We start from the raw sequence: 19932 nt of genomic DNA on the forward strand, positions 1-19932 counted from the left end.
TATCTTATATTTTGAACCCTAGACTTGGAGAGGGACAATTTTTAAGAGGATTTTTATACAAAGCAAGAGGATAAGTGATTTCTACTTGATTTTGATAATCTATCGCGTTTCCTCATGGATTATTAATACCCAAAATATAGAAATTTGAGGAAAATTTGAGAATTTTTTCTACTATTTAAGAAAATGTAAATTAGGGGTTTGAGATATGATTTGGACTTCATCTTGAAATCTAATCACATATTTGGATACATGGGGTTATGGGTAGTCAGGATCTACCTCTTGACTCGGATTTTGACCGTATGCGCTTGGGTTGACTTTTATTGACTTTTTGGAAATTAAATAAAGATTGAAGCTTTATTATTTGGAATTGATTCCTATAGCATTTGTTGACGTTAGTGAGTTATGTTTTGCTAAACTCGAGCCTGTTAGAGGTGATTTCTATGGGAAAGTCGATTTTAGAGGGTTGAGTTGGGCTTGTTGAGGTAAGTATCTTGCTTAATCTTGTGTCAGAGAATAACCTTTAGGATTGGACCTTAATTATTTAATTGTTATGTATATAAAGCAACGTATATGCGAGGTGACGAGCGTATATGCGGGTGCTATGTACGAAAAAAATCGAATTAGACTCTAGTCTTTTACTATCCCTTAATTTAATTGTGTGCTATTTATGTTACATGTGTAATCCTTTGTATGACTGCGTGAGCTTATCCTTTTATGCTAGAGATCATGTTTTAGGGTTAGTATCTACTAATTAGCCAAGATGGGCATTTGTAAAATTATTGCTAAATTGATTTTGTCATAATCACGTCTTATATCTTGAGCACACATCTGCATTTTAATGCTTTCATGTCCTTGTGCACATTATTAATGAATTGTGAGAATATGTCTCTTGATGATAAATTGTTATCTTGAATTTGTTATGATCATGGCACATATGGACATGTTGAGCAGATTGATTGGGTGTTGGCACGAGGTCTCTTCCATGAAAATATTGTTATTGTAATAATGTTGTGGCACGAGGTCTTTGACATACGATTATGATGATATGGTTACCGATATGGCACGAGGTTTTTGTCGTGCGCTTATTGCTATGGCATGAGGTTTTTGTCGTGCAGCGTGTGGATACAGATCTATCCTCCTAGAGTTGCCCTCTCATGTTTCTCTCTTGATGGCTTACACACGGATTATGGTACTTAAATTGATGTGATTGATTTCAATGGGGAGTTTAAGTATGGCATTCTAGGTTAGAGCCGTCAAAATGGGTTTGGCCCGTGAGGCCAGCCCAACCCAGCCCGCTACTTGGATAGGGTTAGGTTGGAATTTTTTTAGCTCATTTAAAATTGAGGCTTATAAGTCCGACCCAAGTCAGTCCACTTGCCCTTGAGGCTTGAACGAGGCTGGGTTGTGCCGGTCCGTGGGCCAAAAACTAATTACATTTAAATTTTAATATTTAATATTTAAAAAAAGTAAAAACTAAAAAAACTATTAACTATAATCTCCATTCCCCAACCTTAGATTGCTCATTTACCCTTCCATATCAATTAGAATTTAGATTTTTGATATGCATGTAGTATGACAGATTAGTTTTCTTTTGCTTAATTAACAACAAAATAGGAAAGTTTTAAGTGGCCAATAATATTTTTTTCAAAAAAAAAATATTATTTTAAGTGGCCAATGATCAATTTAGTTACTTTAATATATCACTAATAATTAAATTGCTCTTCAGTATAGAAAAAGGTCAAGTTTTAATAACCAAAGAAAATTGACAACACTAGCAAATTTCATGAATTTTAAAATTTTTATGGATTATAATGATAAAATCAACAAATGATGTTAAACCTAAATTAAATAATCTCAACATATAAACGTATTGAAGCAATCCCTAAACATGGAAAAAGTAAAAGAAAAGTATTAAAAAAATATTAATGTAACATTAGAAAAGAAGAGTTAGAGATATAGAGAATTTGCATTTCAATTACGAGATTACAAGTCAAATATCAAGATTCTTGTACGCTCTAAACAAACAGAAATCGATGATTAAGAGACTATGTCACAAAGAAATATTTAAAGATTTGAAGAATTTTTTTTTCTAAAAAATCGAAGGGCCAGCCCGCCCTAGCCCGCAACCCTCTTAGGGTTGGGTTGGGCTGGCCATTTTAAGGCCCATTTAGATGGCAGACCGGCCAGCCCTAGCCCACCAAATTTAAAACCCCGCGAGGCTTGGGCTGGGTTGGGCTGGCTCATTTTGACAGCTCTATTCTCGGTTGATAATGAGTAGTATAAGGTGGCATTCTTGATCATGCAAGTGAATTCGTTGCGTTGTCATGCATTTCACATATTTTCACGTTGCACTTAACATGCTATCATATGCCTCTGTTATTATTTGATGATTTGATTGTCAAGATTGATTTATCTATGTTGAGTTGATATCTCATATTTGTTGAGTTGATGGTATTGCATCCTGTAATATCCTTGTCGCAAGTAATTATATAAATGTTGCACATGTTCTTTGATTAGTGAGTATCACATGACTTGAACCTCGTCACTACTTCACCGAGGTTAGTCTTGTTACTTACTGAGTACATGTTGTCATGTACTCATACTATATTTTTGCACATTTTTGTGCAAATCAGGACGTTGGTTATAATGGACATCGAGAGTGAGCACGCTCGTTTATCAGGAGAATTCAAGATAGTGTTGCATGACCGTCGCAGACTCTTGGAGTCAATCAAGCGGTTCGAATTTTTGATTGATATACCCCCTCATTGTCCATTACTGGATGGGGTGGTCAACTTAGAGCGCCCACCTTCTTTTCTGTTTCAAAGACATTAATCACAAGCAAATTATGCTTAGCATGCAATTAACTAATTTTCGAAGATCTCTATAATAACTTTATGCAAGTTTTCTGATATGGCAAGAAATCTATAACCATAGCTATTTTAGTTTTCCTGTTGAGAAAGATAAAGTAGAAGCTAGATTGGCATCCATGTTCAACACAATATCTTCATAAAAGGAGAAAAAAAAGGGATAAAGTTGTAATTAAACTAAAATGAAAGGGGTACACCAAAGAATTAAAACCATCCGATGGCTTGTAAGATTAGCAAGTATCGTTAAGTTATCAATAATCTTACATCATACAAAGCAAAAGAACACTAATCAACTTTGAAAACGTTCTAGCACTATGCTCTAAGCTTCTAAATAACTTCTGTCACAAGGCTTTTCAAAAATAGCAGGCATGCATGGTAAGAAGCATTATCTTCTTTTTTCTTTCTTCCATTTCTAGTGTAAGCCATGCACAGCACTTTGCTCAACTTCAGATTGTGACTCCATATTTACCATGGAACCAACAAAAACATGTTGTACAATCGTGTATGGCTCCAATTTCTTTCATATTTTTTAATTAAGTTGATTTTCTCTCGAGACAAGGCTAAATTAAATAATACTCCCTCTGTTTCAATTTATGTGAACTCATTTGATTGGGCACGGAATTTAAGAAAAGAGAGAAGACTTTTAAACTTGTGGTGTAAAATGAGGCACATATATTTTGTGTGGCTATAAATCATTGTATAAAGGTAAATTGTTTCCAAATAGGGAAAGTGGTCATTCTTTTTAGCACGGACTAAAAAGGAAATAGGTTCACATAAATTGTAACGGAGGGAGTATGCTAGATAGAATTTCCAACCCTGATATCACACTAAGCAGCTGCTGAACCTCTTAAAGCTGCTTCACGTTCCTGACGCCGACGCTCTCTCTGAAATAGATTTAGGAAATAAGTTATCAATAATACGGTAATAAGAGGACAGAGACAAAAAAAAATACACAGAATTAGAGCATTTAATACGAAATTGGGTAGAGGTGATTAGGGAAAGTTCAAAAAGAATTAAAGTCTACCTCAAATTAGCAAATATTTAATAAAAACTCTCTGCTAAACTTAAGTTTTGGTTTTACTAAAATCAACTTACTTCATAACATAATCTAACTGCCCCGCTAAAGCCACAACAACGCAAAGCACGTTCATGATAATTGTAAGATTCATTTAAGGCAAAATACTAAGAGTTCTACTAACAAAAAGATACAAATAGCAAAAACATTTATTCTAATAAATGTCTCATCACGAACAATAACTTGGACAGAGGATTATAAACAAGAAACAGTAAAGACGTAATACAAGCCAATGATTGCTGAATAGAGGAACAGTTTTCAGATTGATAGTGGAGATGCAAAGAACAAGTCTTACTCTTCTTTCCCAATATGGATGGAAGCATACGAAATCATAGACAGGAGTTATTGTTGAGACCAAAACAACATTAAGTCCAGTAAACAGTAGAAGAGCTGCCATAGGCCGAGTTCTGTGAGGCATTGCTGATATATGACTGACGTTGAACTCTTTAATACACAAGCTCACATTCAGTATACAAAACTGAAAAACAAGTTCAAAAAATCAGATAACTAAATCACATTACACAAACAAATGCATCCAACAAATAACCCTCATTGAACAACTTAGAAGTTTAACCAAACATTAATCAAGATGCTCCAAATGAAATATCTATATACAAACAACTTTTTAAAAAATAAAGTAGATTTAAAAAAAAAATCAAAAAATCATACCGACATCAGCAAAAATAGAGGGGCACTGGTTTCCTAAAAGTTCTTGTCCAATTAAGCTCTTACAAAGATTATCAATTCCACCCTCTATGTAGGATACAGTAATCCTAAACATTTACTTAGGATAATTCATCCTGCTAGTCCGGGGGGAGCTCTTTGGTTACAGGTTTGGCCAACGCAATAGCTTTCATCCAAACTCTGTATTTGCCTTAACAGAACTATTGAATATGTATAAATTATTAAGTTAGAGCTCAGTAACTTAAAAGGACTAAAATCCTGAACTCAGAAACTTCAAATTCTGGCTCGAACTCTACTGCTAGTCAATCCATTTTATAATCAAATGCTGGATGAGCTCCATCTTTGCTTAACTTTTGGTCTAACTTAGCCAGGACATTTGATTCCGAGCCCCCGTCCCCTAATAGATTTTCTTAGCTCTTTACACACTATAAAGTTTGAGTCTTTTTGGATGTAACCACTCATTCTTTTGCATAACTTAAAAGGACTAAAATCCAGAACTCATAAACTTCAAATTCTAGCTCGTACTCTAGTGCTAGTCAATCCATTTTATAATCAAATGCCGGATGAGCTCCATCTTTGCTTAACTTTTGGTCTAACTTAGCCATGGCCAATGTTTCCGAGCCCCCGTCCCCTAATAGATTTTCTTAGCTCTTTACACACTATAAAGCTGAGTCTTTTTGGATGTAACCACTCATTCTTTTGCAGTTTTACTGGTATACATCAATAAAATCACAACAGTTACTTATCGGAAAAGCTCTAAGTTAAAAAGAATTATAATTTTATTCAATCTTTAGAAGTAAAAACAAATATAGCTTCTTTCTTTTTTCCACCGTGTGTGTGAGAAGAATCAAGAATACCTTGTCTAATAAAACTAACCGCTAAACCAACAGCTCCTAATTCTAATCTCTATTAGCAAAATAATAGTTAAAAAATGCTCAAATTTAGTCTTAACATCAGCTCCAAATAATTAATAATCAAATAGATAATTAACTACAAAAATTAGGAGAGAAAGAGGGAACTTACAACTCAATTTTGCCGAAGAGAAATGGAGATTTGAGTTCTATCAGAAAGAAATGGAGAATGGAATCGACGGGCTGAAGAGATAGCCCTAATTTGAATTTCTAAAATTGGGCCGAGGTAAATTGGCATTTGCGCTTCCTTATAATTTGGTCCAAATGTTTTTAGATTGCCAATTTTTTGCCTTTTTCTTTTGCTTTTATTCTACATTTGTTGTTCACTTCCTTTCGTTAAAGCCAACACTAGAAAAATAAAATAAGTTCTTCTTAGCGTGAAAAAGATAATTATCTATCTACACTATATTAAAAGTACAGATATAATATATTAAAAGTATAGATATAGTATACTATATTAATGGTCTTCCTGCTTTTAATATAGTATATTTTCTGATTTTGTTATTGCATTTCAACTATTTTCTAGTTCTTATGATGTTATTATTTCTTTGATTTCTGTCTGATGGTACTAATATATTGTCCCTTCTCTTCTCGTCTTTTCCGTCTTCTTGAGCCGAGAGTCTTTCGGAAACAGTCTCTCTACTCCTTTGGGGTAGGGGTAAGGTCTGTGTACACACTACCCTCCCCAGACCCCACTTGTAGGATTTTACTGGGCCGTTGTTGTAGATAGATAGATAATTATAGAGATTTTCGAAAACTAGTTAATTGTACGCTAAGCATAATTTGCTTGTAAGTTGTTTGTGATTAAATGTCTTTGAAACAAAAGAGGAGGTGGCTGCCCTCTAAGTTGACCACCCTACCCTCTAATGGACTATGAAAAGGGAAGGCAAACAGGAACCAACCAAAATCCCCAACTGCTTGACTAACCCCTTCACAATCCATTCATTAAGGTTGGGGTGGCTGGAACCAATTAGACGTACAAATTGCGCAAACGACCGTCAAGACGCGGACCACAGTGCATCAAGTAAGACGCGTAATGAATGAGATTTGAGTGCAAGTTGAGACTGTAGGACTCGCAACTCTCAGAACCACCAACCGCCTAAATCCCAGTAGCATACACACGTTGTTACTCAATACATAGAACTTATTCTCTTTCTATAAACAAAATGAGGAATGAGGGAGAAAGATTAAAGAGAGGTCCTTATTAAAGAGGTTTTGCACATGAAATAGGACTAGTGCGGATTTAGAAGAAGGGTATGACTTTTGAAAAGACAAACATGCAAGGGGTAAAGAGACAAGTCTTTCGAATAACCAAGCTGAATGAGGACTCTAGCTCTCGCTCACTTAGAGCAGATGGAGATTCTCGGACAGGAAAAAGCGGTACTCCAACATCTATAGCAATGGATCTTACATATATTTCATGTTTGTTTGGACTACAACGGAAACGAATGGAGTTAAGTAAAGTAACGAGATTGTAGTCACTAACTGAAGTGGATGATCTTAACAAATATCATTTCTTAAAACACCGCAATATCACTTCGGGGAACGGCAAATATTTTTGTTTATATACCATTAGAACATTGCAATATCATTTTCGGAGAAAGGTGGAATCTGAAACTTGACTTTAAACCTAGCTAGTGAATAAGGTTAGCACTAGCTATAAGTTTTAGATGGCGGGATGGCTAACATAATGTCAAGTTACTCAAGCAAAGTTTAGTTTTCAAACACACCATTTCGTGAGGGGATCTATGTGAGAAGGCATGTCATTGTAGTGCTCCATAAGATTCAGCACTTATTTGTACAGCTTTCAAGCTCGAGTCTTGAGTCAAATGCAGGCAGAGGAAGATTCGTGTTGTGTCGTGGAATGCTTCTAGACACAGTTAAACCAAAGTTACAATACATCAAACCAATGACAGCAATACATCTTAAATCCATGCAGAGCAAGAATAGCATCATACCCAGTTAAAGAGGAATTGATGATATCTGTTGTTAAGTGTTCATCATGCAACTAACCACTACTACTACAGTATAATTACATAGGTACACAAGAGAAGCAAGAAGCACTTTTGCTTCGAGAAGAAAGATATCAACAACTCAGACACATCGATCTTCTTAAATGGATCGGCGTCTGGCAACATGTTTGCCAACATTCTACTTGGAAACACATTATCAGCATTCATTCTCTCAGCAATTCCATAACAAGGTTCTTTGGCATTGCTATTGGCTTGAATAAGACATTGGAATTGGCGAACTCGACCAGCATATCCAGCTTGTCTCATTTGGTAAAACAGCTCTCAGAATTATGAATGTTGCCTCTCTTTGCTTATTTTTCCATAATAGCTATAAAAGAAGTAAATTTTGGCTTCCAGTGGGTATGTTCCGCAGCTTTTTGCAATATGGAGTCGGCTTTCTCCACTTCTCCTGCTTCAATATAAAGTTTGGAAAGACCATCCCAAGCTAAAGGCCTGATTGGGCAGCCACTCTCTGCCATCCGCTTGACGAGATTTTTTCCTTTCGCCAACATCTTATGCTCCTATCCCGTTAGTAACCATTCCAAGTTTCTCCAGTTCTATATTAAGTTTTTGACACATCCCATGTGAAATTCAATGGATAAACTTATTGTATTAGCTCAGACGTCTTAACCATGGTCCATGGTCAACAGTCTTTCACATTCCCTCTCTCCGTTTCACTGTCAGACTCAATTTTATATCCTTCTTCTTCCAAATTTCTCACGATAGAACTGATTTAGCTCAATCGGTTAGAGCATTCTTCTCCTCCACCTACAAACCATCTTTCTCCCTCAGAAAACCTAATATTGTCTAGTCTCTTTCCATAAACAAGAGGACCTCCGCCATGTTTAATGAACACTACGGTTGGCAAGCATGGTGGTTAATTTTCATATACTACCTCAAAATTAGTACTTGTAGAACTTTATGGTTGACTCTTGCTAAAGTATTCTTCGAACGTCAGTCTCCATTTGGGTCATGTGTTATGATTTTTCATTGACGTCGTAACCATAAAACTTAATTGCCCACCCATTTTGACGAGTCAAATTGTTTGGATTCAGCTCCTCTCTTGTTCGTCCAGTTCTAGTTTAAATTTTTAACATGTGATTTCTTACTAATCAATATAGTTTAACCAATAGTTAAAATATTATCTTTCTTACCATTTTGCCAAAATATTGTATAAGTCATTGGCAGAATGATAGGAAAGGTACTATACTGATTAATAAAATAAATCAAATTCATTGAATTGTTAAAAGAACACATGTCAAAAAATTTAATTGGAACGGGACAACCAGGAGAAGATGCTCCCTCAAGAGGAGCTGAATCCGTAAATGTGATGGCTCAAAAGGATTGTAGCTGATAATTCCTTTTCAAGATGCACTACATCAGGAATATAGGAATATATTGCAGAGAAGGAGACCAATACCAAATAACAATGCAATGAAGCATTCATAAGCACCAAGAAAGGACCAAAAAGCAAATGGTTCTCTCGACATAACATTTTATTCAGGAACCCATTGGCAAATACATAAAACAACTAATAAAATCAATCATTGATACAGGAGATCTAGAGAACAATAAAGTATACTAACCAGTAACACATAAACTTTGCAAACAGTATTTCCAACTTCCGCATACGGTTAAAATCTCTCAGAATTAATGTTCAATATGTTAATTGCATCAAATGATTCTTAACTTCAGGTCAAAAAGCTTATAGCCTGTTTGGCCGCTTCTTTTTGACCAAATATTTTTTTTTTGGTGCTAAAAGTGCTTTTTTCAAAGATACAGTGAAGAGTTTGGCCAAGCTTTTAGAAGGAAAAAGAGTGTTTTTGAGTAAAAGCAAAAACAGTTTTTGAGAAGCTGAAAAAGTAGCTTCTCACCCAAAGCATTTTTCTGAAAAACAGTTTCGAAAAAAATACACTTAGGGCAAGTTTGACCCTAAACAATTCACTTTTTTCGAAAAATTCACTTTTTTTTTTCGGAATCAGTGTTAGGCCATTTCAAATTGTACTTGAAGTTGAATTTCGGAATTTTTCGAAAATTTGAAAAACTCCAAAAGGTTTTTTTCAAAATTCGCTTCAGATCACTCACAAAATTTCAAAAACAACTTCAAATTGTATTCATGTCCAAACACAACTCTAATTTTCAAATACCATTTCCGGAATTTCACAATTCTTATGTCCAAAGATATCCAACTTAGAAGCACTTCTTAAAAGCTTGGCCAAATACTAATTGCTGCTCAAAAGTGCTTTTACAATTAATTAGTCAAACACAAACTGCTTCTCACCAAAAGTAATTTTTTTGAAAAGCACTTTTGAGAAAAGTACTTTTCGAAATAAGTTGATTTTAGAAGCTTGGCAAAACAGGCTACTAGTCTCACTTTCATAATGGATGCCACGGATGCCTACGACCAAGATCAACTTTTCACAAAGTATTAGTATAGTTTTTATCACAGAGCAACTCCTACTTTACAATCCATCAATTTAGATATTTATTACACAGGTGTACTGGGATTAGCGCTAGTTTGGTCTACTGACCATTCATAGTCAATGCAAATGGCGGTAATCTTTTGATTGATAAGGCAAATGGTGGTCATCTGGACTAACAAATATTTGAAATGTGATGATAAGAAAATAAGTATCTGTAACGCGAGAATACTCAACGTTTCTCACTCTAGTAAAACCTTATTTTGTGTCATAGCTTTAGTATCTCAAGGACCTTTTCATCTACTCTTGTTACTAATTATTAGAGGTCCAAATACAAATCTTAAAGTGAGAAAAGGGCAACTACGCTACATTTCTTATTAGTATACTTTGTGCTATGGCTTAGTCATGTTGTTGAATATAACACTACAAAATAAAAACAATGTATAAGCAAGAGGAAAGCAAGTTCAAAAAAATATAAGAAACAAAAGGAATCATCAGAGTGATTAACCTCGATAGTCAACACTTGAGTTCAATTTAACAACAGGTCGTCCATGAATAGACTTCAGAAAATCTGCTGGAGTCTTGGTGGTTGCTGATCAATTCTCTCTTGTTCCACTCATTCTGAATTACTTACTCTGTAGCATCTCAAAAGCAGCAAATTATCAGGATAATTACAAAACCAGTATAAAACCATACTTTTCAAGTAAGTTACAGTAAACTCATTTGACATAAGAGAGTTAAAAGTGTATGCATTGGTAACTGAAGTGTCAGAATGTAGCCACCACCTACAACCAGGTTTTTTAACCCCTGCAAGTATTTTAAAGGGAAAATCACATTTTCTGATAACGAAAAGGGTTCAAAATTGAAATCTGATTGCAACATTCAAATGGTTTTCTGAGTCTCCAACAACAATTGATTTAGCAATTCTAGGTGTCCTAGTTCAACTTTTAAGATGATCGTATTTCAAACTTTGTTTGATAGGCCAGTCATCGAGTAAATAAATTGGCTTCGAGCCCATTACTGGACAAGATATCCTTTTCAACTGGGTGGGATCAGAGTCAGGAAGATGTCGTGCATTTCGGAGTTCAAGTTTACCCTCACAAAAGTTAAACAAATTTGCATGCAGGGTGTGGTGAATATTCCATTCGGTAATAGACCATAAAGCTGATTTACTGGCTACGTATACATCCACCATTCTCCACAGTACATGCGGAGTTTTTTAACTTTCTCAAGAAGGGATCAGAACCCTGGACTCTACGAGTTTTTCCTGTAGCATCACTAGTGGGGATCCCTGCAAGCTCAGCCATCACAGCGCAAAGTCCCTCATGCGCATCAGACAATTCTGGAGAACTCTTTTGGTTTCTAATATTTTCATATTCAAGACCTACCTATTATATATGAACCAACTACAAGTACCATAGCAAAGGATCAAAACTTGCACGAGCTTGCTTTTTCCAATATACATCTCACAGAGGCAAGTCTAGAGCACATTAAATTAAATGAGTTAAGGAAGCACCAAATAAATCTAATTGGGCTTTAGGAGATTTCCAAGGAACAAATAAAAGAACTATTCTAGTAAGAGCCTCTCTTGTTTTGTGCAAGCTCTAAATGAGTTCCACCACTTTTTTTTTACAAAAGAAACGAACGAGCTCTTTATATAAATAGAGGCTCCAGACTTCAAATGACTTTTACAAACTAAAGTTAACTAGAAGACAACAAATAGATATTATCTTCTAATGAATAACTTGAAGATGACTAAATTGACGCCTAAAGGCATACCCTATCTTAGAGGTGGACACCTCACAATACAAAGACTTACAGTCACCACATTTTGACTCTTCGGGTTAATAACCACTAAAGATCAGCTTTGAAGGGAGATGAATCACGGCAAAGGCATTTGATGACATCCTACACCCTAGGTGTAATAAGGCTCAACCTAGCCTAAAATATTCCATGACATACTTTATGTAATTACATCCACCTAGAACCAGAGCACAAATTTGTTAGTGTAAACCAAATGATAATCCTCCGGAAAGAGTTTCAACTTAACTGAAGGTTGTACAGGTAAAAAAAAATGTTGTTTGTCATCAACACCCTTAACATACCACTGAGTTGCACACTTGTAGTACAAGAAAGAACCCTATAAAACCCACTATAAAAAAAAATGGCAGTTCCATAGATAAATGTTTTCATAAATTTAAGTAAAATTTATTGTTTCCCATAAATCACAAATCTAATACGTTTAACCAAGATTTTTCATCAAATTAATAAAAAAGAATTGTTTCTTTTAACTGAGAAAACTTGCTAGCATTACATAGCTCCAATATCAGAAATTTTGTATAAACATTGATTCTTTCCTTTCCCTAAGATTGGTCAACTTCCTTAATACAATCAACTCCAGGGAAAAAACAAAACAAATTAGGAGTAAAACCTCGGAAATTAACCCTTTAGTTCTGGAAACAAACAACAAATTCTCAAACTTAACAAAGTTTCTTTATTATTTTTCGAATTGTTGTGGTTTGTCCTAAGTAAAAGATGCGGGACACGAATCCCAAACAAAAATTACATAACGATCGAAAGACAACAATTTCAGTAATTGGGCAAAGTAAAAGAAAAAGAAACACAAGTTCAATAGAAGATGTACCTCAAAGACTGATTCTTCAGCAAGGAAGAAAAGTACAGAACCGAGAAACTTTGAAGAGCCGAGGGATTTTGTGCGGAGCTAGACGTGTATATGAGGGGCCTTTAGACCATCTCAACCCTAAGCCAATTTTTACGCCAAATGATATTTTGGAGTAAGATTTGTTATTTTGGTGCTCCAACCCAAGCCATTTTTCACACTATTTTGGCGTGTGAATAGTTGTAACACTATTAATCAACATCATTAATATTTATTAATATATCTTTTATTATATAACACTTCTAATTTACCTATTATATTTATGTAATATCTTTATAATATTAATTTTATATTTTAATTTTAGTGTATAATTTTTATAAATTAATTTTTGTATATATTATTTTTATATAAAATTATAAGTTAATTTTATTATAAGTTATAATTGTATAAAAAAATATAACCATCACAAAAATAAAAAAGTGTAAACATAAAATATAATATATTGTTAATAAATAACACAATGTTCATTAAATAACATAAAATCAAATATTTAATACAGTAGCGACTGATTTAGATTAAAATTCAAAATACATTAAATAACATAATGGGATAAGAAAATTATTACAATAATTTAGTACTCTGGTAGGTTGCTTCCACATTTGGATGTATGTGGCAGAGGATTGGCGTGGTTGTGGCTGTTGAAATTGTTGACTTCTTTTATGCATTATTCTCTTTTGTTCTACTATTGTGCAAACTATTCGTGAGCCACGTTCTCAAAAGAATAAATATTTTGCCATGCAACAAGAATCATATCGAAAAGATGTTGAACATGCATTCGTAGTTTTGCAATCTCGTTTTGCAATTATTGCAGGGCAGTCACATTTTTGGAGAAAAAAAGGTGCTACATGACATATTAACTACATGTATTATATTGCACAACATGATAATCGAGGATGAGTGTGATCTTAATGCACCAATTCAAGATGCTTGGGAAGGTCCAGCTCCAACACTAGAAATTGTAGTAGATGAAAATTATCGTTTTGAATAATTTTTAGCTTGACACAGAACATTAAGGGCAAAGATGCTCATTTTGCATTTCGTAATGCATTAATAGAGCATTTATGGGAGCAACATACTAATCCTGAAAGTCGAATATTTATGTAAAAATTAAATTAATTTTTATCATAATGTAATATTTATTTAATTATATTTTATCAATGATTTCACTTTTATTTGAATTATCCATTAATATGTATAATATATAATATTTGCTTATAATTTATATTATTTAAAATTTATGGTATAAAATAATTTTATATTAAATGGTTATATAAGAAAGGAATATGAATTATATGAAATAAATATGTAAGAAAGAAAAAGGAAAGGATTTGTTTTATGAAATAAAAAATAAATTTAAATAAAAGAAAATAATATAATATAGAAGAGAGAGAATAACATAAAAAAGATATTCTTTTTTGGTGTAAAAAATGGTGTAATGGATTGGAATTAATTTGCACCATTTTGGTGTAAAAACGGTGCAAGGATTGGAGATGCCCTTATTAAAGACTTCATAGGGGTCGTTTGGTAGGCTGTATAAGAATAGTGTTGTAATGATTCGGCCGGTCGTTTTGAGTATTATGGTATCGTTCCCCATTTATTGCTTGTTCTATGCTCATTTGTTGTTATGGGACTTACCAGGATGGTTGGTTTGGTTTCGGGGATGATTCAGAATGAATTGAGACACTTAGTCTCAAGGTTTGAAGCCTAAGATGAAAAAGTTGACCGAATGTTGACTTATATGTAAATGACTCCGAAATGCTTGAATTGGGGTACGATTCGTATTTTTGATGTTGTTTGATATGATTTGAGGCCTCGGCTAAGTTCGTATCGTGTTTTAGGACTTGTTGGTAAGTTCAGATGGGGTCCCAGGGGCCTCAGGTGTGATTCGGATCAAGTTTGGCTTCATGTTAGCCTTGTAGGACTGTTGATTTTTTGTGTTCTGGTTTCCTTCATCGCAATAGTGAGGGAAGGTCCGCGATCGCGAAGGGTCTTTGAGGACTGCTGGATTTTTCTCTTCGCGTTCGCGAAGTAAGGTGCGTGATTAAGGAAGTTGAGGAACTTGTGCTTCACGAACGCGTGCAGTGGATCGCGCGTATAAGGAAGTGAGGCAATCGGGAAGGCACGCGATGTTCTTCGTGTTCGCGTGTGGTGTATCGCGGTCGCATAAGCTTGGGAAGGTGGTTCTCTGTGTTCGTGGCTGAGTTCACGCGATCGCGAAGAAGATTTATGAGTTAGGGAGAGTTTGTTCTACGCGATCGTGATTGTTGGTCTGTGATTGCGAAAGTCAATAACTGGGCAGCATAGATAAATTTAAAAAATAAGGGTTTTATTTCATTCTTCATCTTTTGGACTTAGAGAGCTCGGTTTGTGGCGACTTTAAGAGGGATTTTCAATGAATCAATTGGGATTCGAGCCTCTCGGAGGTCGATACGTGTGGAAATGGCTTGCTAGCGGAGTGATTTGATTCGTTTGAGGTAAGTATCTTATCTAAACTCGGTTGAGGCACTGGTTACCTGAATTATTGTGATAGCTACATGCTATTGGGTGCGTACATGCATGGGGATGAACCCATATGCGGGCACCGGAATTATTTATTCATGTTCGGGTTGTGCTCGGGCTCTTATAAGCCTAGAATTTGACTGTTAAACCTTAAGCTATGATGCTTTGCACACCTGTGACATTGTTGTGAACTATTTAAGCTATGTTTGAGGCTACATAGGGTCTTAATCCCAGAATGAACTGATAAATATTAATCTTTGATGAAATTGCTGGTTTGAGTTATAATAGTACACTTGCACATGCCTACACTAGCATGTTGTTTATACCAATCCAGGAGCATGAGATTTGTTATTCACTCGTTTGATACATGTATACTTGTTTATTTGCTCATGTATGATATGATTGGACTGGGGGGCTGTGACCATACCGGACGGATTGTGTTATTGTGCCTGTGATCATACCGGGAGGATTGTGTTGTTGGCACGTGAGTTGTACGTGCATATCCATTTATTGATGTTATTAGCATGTGAGTTGTCCGTGCGAGTTCTATTATTAGCACGTGAGTTGTCCGTGCAACATGTGAATACGGATCCATCCCTCTAGGGTCACCCTCTCGTGTTTCTCTCTTGATGGTGTACACGCAGATATTGAAAATACTAATAAGTGGTTTGGAATAGATATGGGAAAGTGAGGGAATCTACTATTGTTTTGTTGGATTTTGCATTATATTTACTTGCAATTTACTTGATCATTTATCTGATATAACTACATATTACTTCTATATGCCAAAGACATTATCTAAGTAGAGTATTTGAGAAATCACACACATACACACGGATGCTTTCTTACTAAACTTGATGATTTGATTTCAATATTATTTTGTACCAGTTTAAGGGATGAAACTAAACAGGTGATAGCCAGTATCATTAATAATTTGTGCTTCTCTTACCTTGCCGTATTATTTACGATACTTATTGAGTACATTGGGTCGGTTGTACTTATATTATACTCTACACTTAATTGTGCAGATCCAGTTGCGGGACCAGTTATCAGCAATAGGCTTGCTTATTGGACTATCTGCTAGAGGCGAGGTAGAGTTGCATCTTTGGTCGCAGTTTGACTTATCTTTTCTTTTTTATACTATTGTTACAGTTCAGACAGTGTATTTATTATTCAGTTTCAGATTTGTACTCTGTTGTAGAAGCTCATGACTCTGTACTTACCAGGTTTTGGGGGGATTTACTTTGTATTAGCAGTTTTTATTGTATTGAGACCTCAGGTTTATGCTATTTCTAGAATTTCGTTATTAGGTTGCCTTCGTTATCATGTTTCGGCTTGCCTAACCGGTGTGTTAGGCGCCATCACGACGAGTTAGGATTTGGGGTCGTGACAAGTTGGTATCAGAGCCCTAGGTTCATAGGTATTATGAGTCATGAGCAGGTTTAGTAGAGTCTTGCGGATCGGTACAGAGACGTCTGTACTTATCTTTGAGAGGCTACCGAACCATTAGAAAAACTTTGCTTTCTTGTAGTCCTGTCGTGTGAATTTGTTAAATCCGAAAACTAAACTTTAATTATTTTATTCTCTCACAAATAGTGAGGACACGTGCTACCGGATCGGGTGGACGGCCACCAGTACCACCAGCTAGGGCCACGAGAGGCCGAGGTCGCGGTAGAGGCTGAGGTGCAGCTTGTACAACAGCTAGAGCAGCACCTATGGAGCCATCCATTGCTCCAGCTCAGGAGCATATTCCAGATGTGGTTGAGCCGTTGGACCAGATCAGGCACCAGTTGTGCCCATTGTGATCAAGGCCTTCAGGAGGCTTTGGCCCAAATATTGACTGTATGCACTAGCCTTGCTCGGGCGGTTTCAGTTTTGGCCGCACCTTCCACTTTTCAGGCCGGGAAAGGTGCTCAGACTCCCGCTGCCTTTACTCCAGAGCAGGTGGTTCAGGGACTTCAGACACCGGGGGTACTACCAACCCAACTGGTTATAGCAGCTCAGGCTCCGGTGGGTCCACCTATGAGTGACGAGGAGCAAAAGAGGCTAGAACGATTTAGGAGGCTCAACCCTCCATCATTTAGTGGGTCTCAGTCAGAGGACGCTCAAGACTTCTTAGATAGGTGCCAGCGGATTCTTCGCACGACGGGTATTATGGAGACTAATTGAGTCTCATTTATAACTTTTCAGTTGTCTAGGACAGCCTTGAGATGGTGGGAGGCCTATGAAATGAGCAGGCTAGCCGGTGCTACACTATTTACGTGGAACGAGTTCTCTGTTCTCTTAATGGAGAAGTTTGTTCCTCAGACTCGCATGGATTGAGAAGCTACGCTGGGAAGGTATGTCCGTGACCCAGTATGAGATGATATTTTCAGAGTTAGCTCGTCACGCGATCTGGTTGGTTCCCACATAGAGAGAGAGAGAGAGAGAGAGAGAGAGAGAGAGAGAGAGAGAGAGAGAGAGAGAGAGAGAGGATTAGGAGGTTCATTGATGGCCTCACATATGGACTGCGCTTTGTCATGACTCAGGAGATTGCATTAGGTGCTAGGTTCAACGAGGTGGTTAATATTGCTAGGCGACTTGAGCAGGTTCATAGTCAGGAGTGTGAGGAGAGGGAGGCCAAGAGGCCTCGTAGTTCGGGCAGTTTCAACGGTGTTTCTTATGGGGACAGTCCCATCACAGGATGGGTCATCCTTATAGGCCTGCTCAGATGGCTCGTCCGATTCATCGTGGTGCATCAGTTAGCCATGGTTATTACAGTGCTTGTTTGGGTCTACATCATTCATTACGTTACTAGTGCAGAGTTCTTGCCATGCTTCGTCCTCTCAGGTTTCTACAAGCAGTTCCTCAGGTTATCAGGGGCAGGAACTTCGTCAAAGGAGGGGTTATTTCGAGTGAGGGGACTTGAGTCATCTCAAGAGGGATTGCCATAGACTATTGAGTGGGGTTCCATAGCAGAGTTCTCGACTGATGATACCAGCACAAGCATCTACACCACCCACTCAGCTAGTTCGGGGTGGGGCCCAGACAACTAGAGGTCGCCCTAAAGGGGGGCCGATCAGGTAGTGGACATGTTCGATGTTATGCTTTCCCTGTCAGTCCAGATGTCGTTGCTTCAAACACAATGATCACATGTATTATATCAATATGCCACAGGGATGCTTCCACATTATTTGACACTGGTTCCACCTATTCATATGTGTCATCGTATTTTGCTCGTCATTTGGATATGCCCCGTGAGTCCTTAGTTTCGCATGTTCATGTGTCTACATCGCTGGGCGATTATATTGTTGTGGACCGTGTGTATCGATCATGTATGGTGACTATTGAAGGATTGGAGGCTAGAGTTGATATCTTATTTCTTAGTATGGTTGATTTTGACGTGATTCTTGGCATGGATTGGTTGTCCCCATGTCATGCTATTCTAGATTGCCACACTAATACTGTGACGTTGGCGATGTCGGGGTTACTTACGATCAAGTGGGGTTGGGGGGGGGGGGTTCTCTAGACTATGTTCGTAGTAGGGTTATTTCATATTTGAAGGCCCAACGGATGGTTGGAAAGGACTGTTTGTCAAATTTGGCTTTTATGAGGGATGTTGGTGCTGATACTCCTACCATTGATTCTATTCCGGTGGTGCGAGACTTTCCGGATGTGTTTCCTGCAGACTTGTCGGGCATGCCGTCCGATAAGGATATTAATTTTAGTATTGATTTGGTGCTAGGCACTCCGCCAATTTCTATTCCTTTGTATCGTACGACACCGGCAGAGTTGAAGGAATTAAAATAGCAGCTTCAAGAGCTTCTTGATAAGGGGTTTATTAGGCCTAGTATGTCGCCTTGGGGTGCACCGATTCTGTTTGTGAAGAAGGATGGTACTATGCGGATGTGCATCGACTATAGGTAGTTAAACAAAGTTACAATTAAGAACAAGTATCCTTTGCCGAGCATTGATGACTTATTTGACCAACTTTAGGGAGTTAGAGTGTTCTCTAAGATTGATTTGAGGTTTGGGTATCACCAGTTGAAGATTCAGGGCTTAGATATTCTGAAGACGGCATTCAGGACCCGTTATGGTCACTATGAGTCCTTGTGATGTCTTTTGGACTGACCAATGCCCCAACAACATTTATGCATCTGATGAACAGTATGTTCCAGCCATATCTTGATTCATTTATTATAGTATCCATTAATGATATCCTGGTGTACTCACATAGCCAAGAGAAGCATGCACAACATGCGAGGACTGTACTACAGAGGTTGAGGGAGGAGAAATTTTATGCCAAGTTCTCCAAGTGTGAGTTTTGGCTCAGTTCGGTGGCATTCTTGGGGCCCGTGGTGTCTAGTGAGGGGATCAAGGTAGATCCGAAAAAGATTGAGGCGATTCAGAGTTGGCCCGGACCATCTTCAGCTACTGAGATTCGGAGTTTTCTCGGCTTGGCATGAGAAGAACTACCCCGTTCATGATTTAGAGTTGGCAGCCATCATCCATACATTGAATATTTGGAGGCATTATCTCTACAGCGTGTCTTGTAAGGTATTTACAGATCACCGGAGTCTTCAACACTTATTCAAATAAAATGATCTAAATTTGAGGCAGCGGAGATGGTTGGAGCTGCTAAAGGACTATGATATTACCATTTTGTATCATCCCGGGAAGGCCAATGTGGTGGATGATGCCTTGAGTAGAAAGGCGGTGAGTATGGGTAGCCTTGCATTTATTCGTGTTGGTGAGAGACCGCTTGCATCAGATGTTCAGGCCTTGGCCAATGAGTTCGTGAGGTT

At 37.0% G+C, this 19932-nt stretch overlaps 1 long non-coding RNA gene across 1 annotated transcript; it reads right to left on the reverse strand.

The window, feature by feature from the left end:
- Nucleotides 1-3015: 3015 nt before the first annotated feature.
- On the reverse strand, nt 3016-12772 carry LOC107804673 (uncharacterized). Its single transcript, XR_001652281.2, has 4 exons — nt 12614-12772; nt 10478-10604; nt 4238-4420; nt 3016-3751 (listed from the first exon to the last, which is right to left on the reverse strand). It is a non-coding gene; the product is annotated as an uncharacterized LOC107804673 (long non-coding RNA).
- Between the last annotated feature and the right edge of the window lie 7160 nt (nt 12773-19932).

Source organism: Nicotiana tabacum, chromosome 15 (genome assembly GCF_000715075.1).
Source record: "Nicotiana tabacum cultivar K326 chromosome 15, ASM71507v2, whole genome shotgun sequence".
Classification (NCBI taxonomy): domain Eukaryota; kingdom Viridiplantae; phylum Streptophyta; class Magnoliopsida; order Solanales; family Solanaceae; genus Nicotiana; species Nicotiana tabacum.